Here is a 10,237-nt window from a genome sequence, read left to right on the forward strand (position 1 = left end):
AGTACAGTGAAGCCAGGCCGTTGGTCCTTGCCTGTGACGCCTCACCTTTTGGCATCGGCGCTGTCCTTAGTCACCGTTTTCCAGACGGAAGAGAAGCACCGCTCGCCTACTTTTCCAGGACACTATCTCCAACGGAACGGAATTACAGCCAGCTTGACAAGGAGGCACTGGCACTTGTGGCTGGAGTGAAGAGGTTCCATGAATACCTCTATGGCAGGACTTTTGACCTCATCACTGACCACAAGCCGTTCCTGGGCCTCCTCGCCGGTGATCGTCCAACTCCACCGGTCCTCTCACCGCGCATGCTGCGATGGACTGTTTTCCTGGCTGCCTACCACTACCGGCTTGTCCATCACCCGGGGAAATCGATGGGCCATGCCGACGCCCTCAGCCGTTGCCCCCTTCCAGCGTTTGTGGAAGACCCGGCTCCAGCTTCATCGCTCCTCCTGATTGAGGATCTTCCGGCAGCGCCTGTATCGGCTGCCACTGTGGCCTCCGCATCTGCCCAGGATCGCACCATCAGCCATGTGCTCAACTGGGTGTGGAGGGGGTGGCCACAAGGGCCTTTTGCATCGGAGTTCCAGCCATTTGCAACCAGACAACATGAACTCTTGGCTCATCGCGGCTGTCTGCTGTGGGGAGACCGCACCATGATTCCCCAAAGACTCCGTCAACACGTCCTGGAGGCTCTGCACGTTGGCCACCCGGGAATTGTCAAAATGAAGGCGTTGGCTCGGTGTTACGTCTGGTGGCCTAACATGGACGATGCCATCACTGCCTGGGTGTCCGCCTGTCAAGCGTGCCAAGAATCGAGGTCTGCACCACCGGCAGCTAAGGGACACACCTGGGAGACGCCAAAGACACCTTGGTTGAGGGTGCACATCGATCTGGCTGGCCCCTTTCACGGCCGGACCTTTTGGAGAAATCGCTGTGTAGTCTGCCATGTCTACCCACTATTCAACACCAGCCAAAGCTGGTAAAAGAAGCTCCTATGTGCTGCTGTTGTTATAAGCAAGAGTTATCCAAAATGGCTACTCTGCTAGGTTTCTATCCCTTGCTCGGTGCTCCCTAGTAATGCTTCCTTCCACAACCACCTATAGAACGTTTTGGTTCCTACTATGACTCACTGTCACTTCAGACAGGATCAAGCTACTAATCTAAAGCAAGTCCTGCAGTTCATGGCCCTAGGGCGGATGTAGAAGATCAAACACACACACACACACACACACACACACACACACACACACATTTTGCAGAGGCTGTGAAGAAAAATTTGCTCTTTTCTGGCTGGACTGCATTACAATTATTCAGCACATTTTGGTGAGGGAGGAAATCAGTGTAAAAGGATGTGATTTTATAGGCAACTTAGGTTGATCAGTTTAGAGACAGGATGGATTCTTTTGCCCAGGCGATCATGCTGTCTCCAGCACTCGTCTGCAAACTCTTAGAAACCGTTTCAGCCAGAGAATGTGAAATTTCATACAACTGCAGCTGTATGCCAGTTCTTTAAACAATCGTCAAGCATTACAGCCAAAAGGGCCTCTGAAGTTCTAAATCAGCCGGGGGAGAAAATATTACGGAGGGATGTGGGATTAATATCAGCTAACTTGTTAAAATTAGTCACGGACATAATTAAGAGCATGCTCGAGAGTGTCCATGGGAAAGCAAGGGTTTTCGAGAAATATTTCTAGAGGTAAAATTATACATTGATCCCCAGTGATAATGGGATAATGCTGTGAGTTTGCTGGCAGTGATATTGGGCTTTTGAACCTGGCAAAACTAACAGACCAGAAGCTAACGGGGAAAGCTAATCAGTTCCAGGCAATGCTGGAGTGTTTTCCCCCCTTTCGTTCTAGGGCAGGTGGGGAACATTTAAAAACAATTTCAAATAGCAATTCAAAAGGCTTGAAGGTCCAGTAGGAAATTTTGCTGCTGTAGACTGACTACAGTGTACCTTAGCTAATACAATCAGCTGAACCCATATGTTCACTCTGTAGATTGCAAAGTTGGGGGACATTATGGCAAATTTAGGTGCAAAATGTGACATTAAATTACTAGAACTAGTGATCAAGCCCTTGGTTGCTGGTGGGAGCCATTTCTTAGACCCACAAGGCATCCAGAGGGAGGTAAAGAAGCAATAAATGGCATATCCTCCAATGTTACAAAATGACCTTATTCAGTGGATTTATTTGAGTACCTGTACCAAGGAAATTGTAGCTAACTGAATGTACAATTATAAATGCAATGGACAAAACACAAAACTGAGCCCCAAAATGTTCTCAAACGTTACTTGTCCATCTGTAAAGTGCAACTGATGCTATCTGACAACAGGAATGTAAGAAGAAAGCACTTTCCGTTCTGCTCTGTATTCACCACAATCGATGCTGTTTACGTTCCACTGCATTTCAGCTTCTGCCAAATACTGCAGTATTAGTTTCACTGTCCACTATCTTTCATAAGTTATGTAACTTACATGCATTTTATTGTGAAGGAAATGTCAAAATGATGTAGAAAACTGTCATTAATTACTTATTGTTTGAGGACTTAAGAACAACAGCTATGTGAGCAAATACTAGTCGTCCCAATCAAAGATCCCAGGTACAATCCCTGGCATCACCAGGTAGGGCTTGCAATGTCTTCTGTCTAAAACCCTGGAGAGCCATTGCTAGTTAGCACTGACAATACCAATCTAGATGCACTAGTGGTCTGACTCAATATGAGGCAGCTCCCCAAAGTTATTGGCTAAGAAGAGCTATCACTAGGTTTTACAAACAGGTGCATGAATCAAGGAAATGGCAGCATTCAAATATTTTAAAAACAGTCCCTACACAGCATCATTAAGGTGCTCACAGCTTCAATTCCTTGCTTGATCTGAACAGAAGGCAAGCTACCATTAGCCCCATTCACCTCCCACAAAATTCCTTGGAGAGTTATATCCAGGCACCTAATAGCAATTTTTGTGGGACTGCTTGGAATTATGGAATCAGCACATAGGGGAAAAGGTGTCAATCGCCGCCTCCTTCCTTACTCCTGGTCTGATCCGATCTCCCACAAACTGATGCTTTTGGGTGAGAAAGGAAAACATCAAGAGATCTGATCACAAAATCTCCTATATCTTCTCTGTTCCATCCCTCCTTTCTATGACAAGGCTAGAGTTTTGTTTGCGGGAGTACAGCTTTCTTCCTCCCTCCTTTCTTTTGCAGGAGACATGATTGCAAATGCATTGATGTTCCACTTCACACATTGGGAGGTTGAGCCCTAACTCCAATTAAGTGCTGTTTGAAAGCCTTATTTCAGCTGTCACATAAGAAAACTATGTTGGTTTTAAGAAGGGGAAAAAATAACTGTCAAAAAAAATGTTAGGGAGGAAAAATGCCCACCTGAGTGACAGCTGTATCCACAAGTAGAATGTCACACCATGTCAAAGCTGTCAAGAACTCAGAAAGGCTTGGGGAATAGGTGGCTGCCTGAATTTGCAAGAGGGAGGCTTAATTGAAAAACAGGGTTGAATAAAGTGCACCAATGTGCAGGGCCTCAGCATAATCAGAGTCTCTGCTGAAGTCTGCTTCTCTGACAATCCCTCTGAACAGAGAAGGTATTTAAACTAGACCCGCAATTAGAAATTCCGGTGCTTAGAATGAACTAGTTGGGTTTCACAAAATTTCCTAAATTACTCCAATACCTGAAAGACCAGCCTCCTTCGCTACAGACACTCTTGGGTGCTACTATCACAGAGGAAGCCCTGGAATTCCACTGCAAACCTGCAAGGTCCTCGAAAAGATGGTGGCGGTCCAACTTCAGGCATGCTTGGAGGAAGCTGATCACTTGGATCCATTGCCAAAACCTCCAACATCTCCATGTTTGATTTTATGGGCCTGCCACAAAGATTTAGGTGGGTCCGTTTCAGTGAGAGTCACAATCTTGGGTGTCAGTGATGTAAGGTGGGGAAAACTCCAGAAAATTTTCCACTGGCTTCCTTTTCCATGGAAGTTTTTCCATGTTGTAAGTTTATTCCTAACAGGGGACAGGTGCTGATTCCAGATAAACATTAGGCAAGAGTAGCAACTTAGGGAAAAAAGCAAGCTTTGCTTACCACATACAAGTAAAATAAACAGGCTAAAGTACTCTTGAGGGTGGGAATGGAGAAACTGTAGCCTTCCAGATTATTTATTTATTTATTCAATTTAGATCCCCCTCTTCAGGGTGACAAACACATCAATATATATGAAAACAGTTGAAAACATTATACAAGCAGTGGTTTCAGTGGCCTGGAACAGTGTCTTTCAGCCATCAAATGCCTGGATGAAAAGGAATGCTATTACATTCCTCCCAAAAGTTAATAATGAGGGAGACAGACACACCTCACCAGGGAGGGCATTCCACCGACATGGGCCAACGCCAGCTGGGCAGCCCCCAGGGTTGGCATCACCAGCATGGCCAACAATGGATGCTGTTGGATTCCAACTCGCATAATCTCTGAGCAGTGGCCATTGTGGCTGGTGAGAGTCCAACAAAAGCTGGAAAACCATGTGCTCCCCATCCCTGCTCCAACCACATTACACTGCCTCTCTTTGACAAAATCTATTGTACAATCAATTTTAAAAAAACAAAACAGAAGTCCCTTGAAATGAGTTGACAACAACTCGCTCAAAAACGCCCTGAGCACTTTACTTCCACCTGATCAGAAGCTGACCTATTTCTCTAGTGCTTCTGTCTGTCTGTCTTCTAAAGAACTAATAACAAATGCTCTGCTCAGAACAAAAAAAAGTCAATGATCTTCATACTGAAATGTCTTTTGGCCCTTGCTATATGTTTTGCAATGGACATAAATCCAGTCTTGTCTTCTAGCTTGCTCACTTTTAAAAGGGGGGGGGGAGAATAAGGGGGGGGATTGGAGTTTCAGAGAGGTCAGTTTTCACATCAACAAGCCTGCAAGATCTAGATGTGTATCTGAAACCACACTTCCTCCAAAACAATCCTCCTCTGTTTTAATAATGACGCTGTCCTTACATCCCAGGGCTTGCTTCCAGGTCACAATAAACATACAACATGGTTTATAGCTCCCCTCCCCACCCTCTCTCTCTTAAAAAAAAAAGAACAATAATTTAAGGGGGATCTTTTTCAACAGTTTATGTCCCAGTGAGCTCCCTGGAATCCAAGCTTCTCTCTGCAAAGGCCATTATTCTCAAATTACAAGCAGCCCTTGGATATACCCCGTCTCTCCCCCCCCCCCCGCACATTGTGCTACAATCCCTACACTGGTTAGAAAACTAGGATTACAACAGAACAAAACAGGGAGGGGGGCAGGAAACGTGTCTTCAGTCACAGAAGAATCAACATGAAGCACTTCAGATGTGCAACTGGACATCCAGTGTTTGGGGGGAGGGGACACTGTTAGAAGCAGAGTTTGTGGAAGAATTCCAGCATTTCTTCCATGACCCAAAACAAGGGTGGCCAAGATAAAGCCCCAGGGATCAGATGTGGCCCTCTGGGCATCTTTACCTGGCCCTCAGAACTCTCCAATGCATAACTGAACTCTGCTAATGCCTGTGAATGTAAGGAGAGCCCTGCTAGATCAGGCCAATGTCCCATGTAGTCCATTATCCTGTTCTCCCAGTGGCCAACCTGATGCCTCAATGGGAAGCCTGCAAGCAGCATACCCTCCAACATTTGTCCAATGAAAGTAGGGACGTCCTAAGGAAAAGTGGGACTTTCCAGGATCAAATCAGAAACCAGGACGGCTTCTCTAAATCATGGATGTCCCTGAAAAATAGGGGCACTTGGGGGGGGGCTTGAAGCAGGACCTGAGGACAAGAGCACTCACCCTTCCTGTGGTTTCCAGCTGCTGATATAAATATTGCTTGCCTCTATCTTGTTTGCCTGGACAAAGAATAGAGAGGGCTGTGCAAGTGTGTATAGAAACTAGACTACACAAAAGTAAAAATAAATAAATTATATGTGTTGTTCATTTTGTTCTGATTTCTGCAGTCGTGGCAGACCAGAGGTAGAGGTGCCAGCAAGCCCCCATAGCCCCACAGTTGTGCCAACAGTGCCTAGTTCCAGGTTTTGCCTATGTGCCATGCACACAGGGGTAAGCTACCATCTCTGAAGGGCCGGCATGGAATCCTCTCTGACATGCCACTTGGAAATGGAGTATTCCCCACCTTGAAACATAGACTGGCTGCAGCCCTACCCATCCCTGTTCTCCACTTAATAAAAAAGGCATTTGCTGCCCAGTTCTTCGAAAGGAGACTCTCTTTCTTCCCCCACCCCTTGCAAAACTCCAAATGCTTTTATTTGTACATCAGAGAGAAGGGGCCCACAGAAAACAGATTGATTAACATTTGGAGGCATTTTGCTTTCTGCAGAATCAAAGCCCAAAGATTCCAAAGGGAAGGACGGAAAACGTCCCAAATGTTAATCAGTCTATTTGCAGCTTCTCCTCAGATGTTTGAAATAAAGAGCGAGTTTGGGGAGGAGGAGGAGGAGGAGAAAGGAAAAAAATAAAAAATGCTACAATTGCATTTTGCTTGGCCAGCTGCCAAGAGATACCTCCTTCAGGAGATGGTAGTTAGCTGCACCTTAACTGTCTCATCCTTTTGTGCAGCACCCCAAACTGTGCATGTGATTCTTACATGTTTCACTGGCTCTTTTTTTTTTTTTTAAGAAACAAAGAAAGAAAAGGAGGAAAGGGAAGGAGAACAATGAGCCAGATGGCTGCAGGCACAAACTTGCAAGCAGCAGAAGCATACAGAAAGGTGCAGGAGGCTTCATTTCATTCGGCAATGCCCTAAAATTGTCACAATGTATTCCAAGCACCTGCCACATCCTGATTTATTTTGGATTTTGGTACATCTGTTGCAGCGGCAGTTTAACAGTCAATTCCTGTTCACAGGGAATTCTGGGCATCATAGCTCTGTGAGGGAAATAGGGGTCTCCTAACAACTCTCAGCACCCTTAACGAACTAGGGTTCCCAGAATTCCTTGGGGGAAGCCATGTCTGTTTAAAGTAATATCAGAGCACTTTAAAGGTATGATGTGAATGTGGCCTAAATGTGGTCCATTTCTCCAGCAACCTGTTATCACTGTGGCCAACTAGACGCTGGTGTGGAACATGCAAGCAGGACCTGAGAATTCTCCCCCATTGGTTCATTTTTGTCCAATCTTCCAGGATTTAAAAACACAATTGAGTTTTCTAGAAAGGTTACGGTAGTTTTGATTCAAAGATGTGTTGTTGGTATCCTCTGTCAGAATTGAAATGGATGCAGATTTGGAAGAGCAGCCCTTGCCCCCCTATGGGAAAGCTGCTCCATTCTTTGTTTTATTTTTGTTTATAGTCCCTCTGTGTATTTCATCTTCTCCTGCTGGAACCACTGCTCTGATGCATGCTAGGCATTAGCAACTGTCACACTAAATTAGGAAAGAAAAAAGGAGAAGGAGAAAATGCCCCATGGCCTTTAATGGAGAAAGTCCTATACGGGTGCCCAAGTAACATCTCTGGGGAAATCATGTATCTTATTAAGAACCACCCAATTTCACAAAAAGAACCATACATTTATTTATTTAAAAGGGAAGGAATTCCGTTTTCAAGAGGCTTAATTCTCCTTATGTGAAAAGAATCCAAATGACCTCAAACTCTGAAAGAGCTAATGGCCTCCAAAGATTCAGCCACTCCAAAAAGCATTCTCAAACAGATGAAATTTCTTTAATGATATTTTGCTTCCTGAGCTAGCATGGTTAGCTACAACATGTTTGTCAAACAAGAGTACAGTGGTACAGTACCTCAGGTTACACATGCTTCAGGTTACAGACTCCACTAACCCAGAAATAGTGCTTCAGGTTAAGAACTTTGCTTCAGGATGAGAACAGAAATCATGCTCCAGCGGCGCGACAGGAGCCCCCATTAACTAAGGTGGTGCTTCAGGTTAAGAAGAGTTTCAGGTTAAGAACGCACCTCCGGAACAAATTAAGTACTTAACCCGAGTTACCACTGTACAGTATATACCTTCATATTACCACGTACTCAACATCCAGTGCACTTTCCACTGCTAGTTTTTCAAGCTGCATTCCCACAATGTTAGACACAGTCTATACTTTCCAACATGACACACTCCTGTGCAAGTCACATTATTTGTGTGAAATTCCAGCCCCATAAAAAGTGCTTTTTGGGTACACCTGAAGATCGCAGTGGCCATTTCGGCTGCTGTCCTCTTGTGAGAAAAAATGGGATGTCCCTTTTTTTCCTGGGGCAGTTGACAAATATGCACAGTCCATACCTATCACGTTGTTTCTTGACAAACACTGCTGTTTGATGCATTTCCCCACCCCCACCCCTCAAACCAACTTCAATTCGACTTGAAAACATAAGCTGCATTCACTTCATACTTAAGAATATTGTATACATTTGAGATGGCTGAGCATGCGCAGATGACCGCTCCATGAATAGTAGTTCCCAGGTGTATGTGTTGGGTTGAATAAACCCCAAAATGTCTCTCAGCTTAACCTACCTCACAGAGTTGCTGTGAGGATAAAATGGAGATGGGGGAAAGTGTGTATGCCACTTGGATCTCCTTGGAGGAAATGTGGTATATAAATACAATAATCAATAATCAATCAATCAAGCTGAATGTTGGCAATTCAGAAAGGTCAAAAAGAAGTATTTCCTCATGCAGTGCACAGCCAACTACGGAATTTATTATCATATGATGTAGTAATGGCTGCCTATGTGGCCAACTTTAAAAGGGGAACTGGACAAAGGTACAGAGAATAAGACTCTCAGTGGTTACTAGCCATGACAACTATGTTGCCTTGCATAGTTTTTATAGGAGTGGAAAAGAGAACTACGGTAATTAAGGAGCAAACAACCCAGGGCTGTCTTCCACATTTCCTAGCAAATGGGAACCAGTGTCTAATTCCCACATCTGCGTGGCCAGTGTGATAACATAACGCTGGACAAGATAGCTCTTAGGTTTGATCCAACAGGGCTCTTCCAGTGCCCAGGGCTATCCTGTTCCTGGCTTATACCTCCTTCCCCATACCTTGTGGTATTGCTCACCATCACCATCACCCCCACAGCCCACCGAGGTCCTGCTATTTAATTTAAAAAACCAACAACATGATTACTAATTATACTACTAAGATAATCTGCAGTTATTCCAGGAATGGGGAATCTCAGGCCCAAGGAGCAGCAGCGCCCCCCCCCCTCCCCAGACGTCTCTATTTACCCTTATGACACCAGGGCTATTTTTCTAGAAAAAGAGGTGCTGGAATTCACCATGAATGCCCCCTTGTATTCTCTTATAATGATAATGGCGCCCACCTGAGAGGTTCTGGAACTGGGTTAAGGTGAGTTCCGGCCAAAGAAAGGTGCTGGCCACACCCCTTTCCTTCAGGCCACACCTCTCACCAGCCCAACTTCCATGAGTGTTTTGGCATGGATGGACTGTGACCTTGGAACACTGATAATGCCTCTTCAGTTGCCTGGATGGAGAAGAGAGGTGTGTGTGTGTCAGTGGCGTAGCGTGGGGGGTGCCAGGGGTGCCGGCCGCACCGGGCGCAACATTTTGGGGGGCGCGTTTGGCCGGCCCTCCTCGAGGAAGCAGGAACCCCACTGTCCTCGGACCTCCTCCGAAGCCTGGCGGTGGGGCAGAGAGACCTTCTCCCCGCGCCAGCCTTCGGAAGGCTGCTCCGAAGCCTGGCGGTGGGGCGGAGAGCAGTGGCGTAGCGTGGGGGGTGCAGGGGGTGCACGCCACCTGCCATGCCGCCCTGGCTGCTTCAACCGCGTCCGACAGCCGGCTCGAGGCTCCTTCCGGCCGGGTCTCCCGACGGGGCGCTGCGGGCGGAGGCTCCGGCACCAAGCGCCATGCCGCCCAGGCTCGGGTCGCTGTCTAGACGCGCGCAGCCCGCCAAACGCGCCATCGGCGGCGCTCTAGTGCCTGCGCGCCAAGACCGCCCACCCGCCCCGACGGGCCCCCCCACCCGCGCCGGAGGCCGGCCGACGCACTGGCCCCAGAGCTGCCCCCTCCCCGCGCCAGAAAAAAGCCCCCTCCCCGCGCCAGAAAGAAGCCGCGTCGGGACTAGCTGGGCCGGGGAGGGAGACCGAGAAGGCTGCGTCGCGACGCCCAAAGACGCGCGTCTTGGCGCAAAGGGGCCCGCGGCACCCAGACGCGGAAGGGACCCTCTCCCCCTGACCCGCCACTGAACTGCAATTTCCAGCTCCCTTGGCAAATCCCAGTCC

General features: G+C 47.0%; 1 long non-coding RNA gene across 2 annotated transcripts in view; it reads right to left on the bottom strand.

Annotated features, from left to right (window-relative positions):
- Positions 1 to 9,466, bottom strand: part of LOC308590935 — a 31,413-nt gene extending 21,947 nt beyond the window's left edge. Inside the window, exon 1 of one of the 2 annotated variants that reach the window (XR_014009944.1) lies at positions 9,320 to 9,466. This is a non-coding gene — a long non-coding RNA (uncharacterized lncRNA). Of the gene's footprint in view, positions 1 to 9,274 lie in introns of both variants that reach the window. The other variant, XR_014009945.1, reaches the window with a different exon arrangement.
- Positions 9,467 to 10,237: the final 771 nt, after the last annotated feature.

This window comes from Podarcis bocagei (genome assembly GCF_964188305.1).
Source record: "Podarcis bocagei genome assembly, chromosome: 7".
NCBI lineage: Eukaryota > Metazoa > Chordata > Lepidosauria > Squamata > Lacertidae > Podarcis > Podarcis bocagei.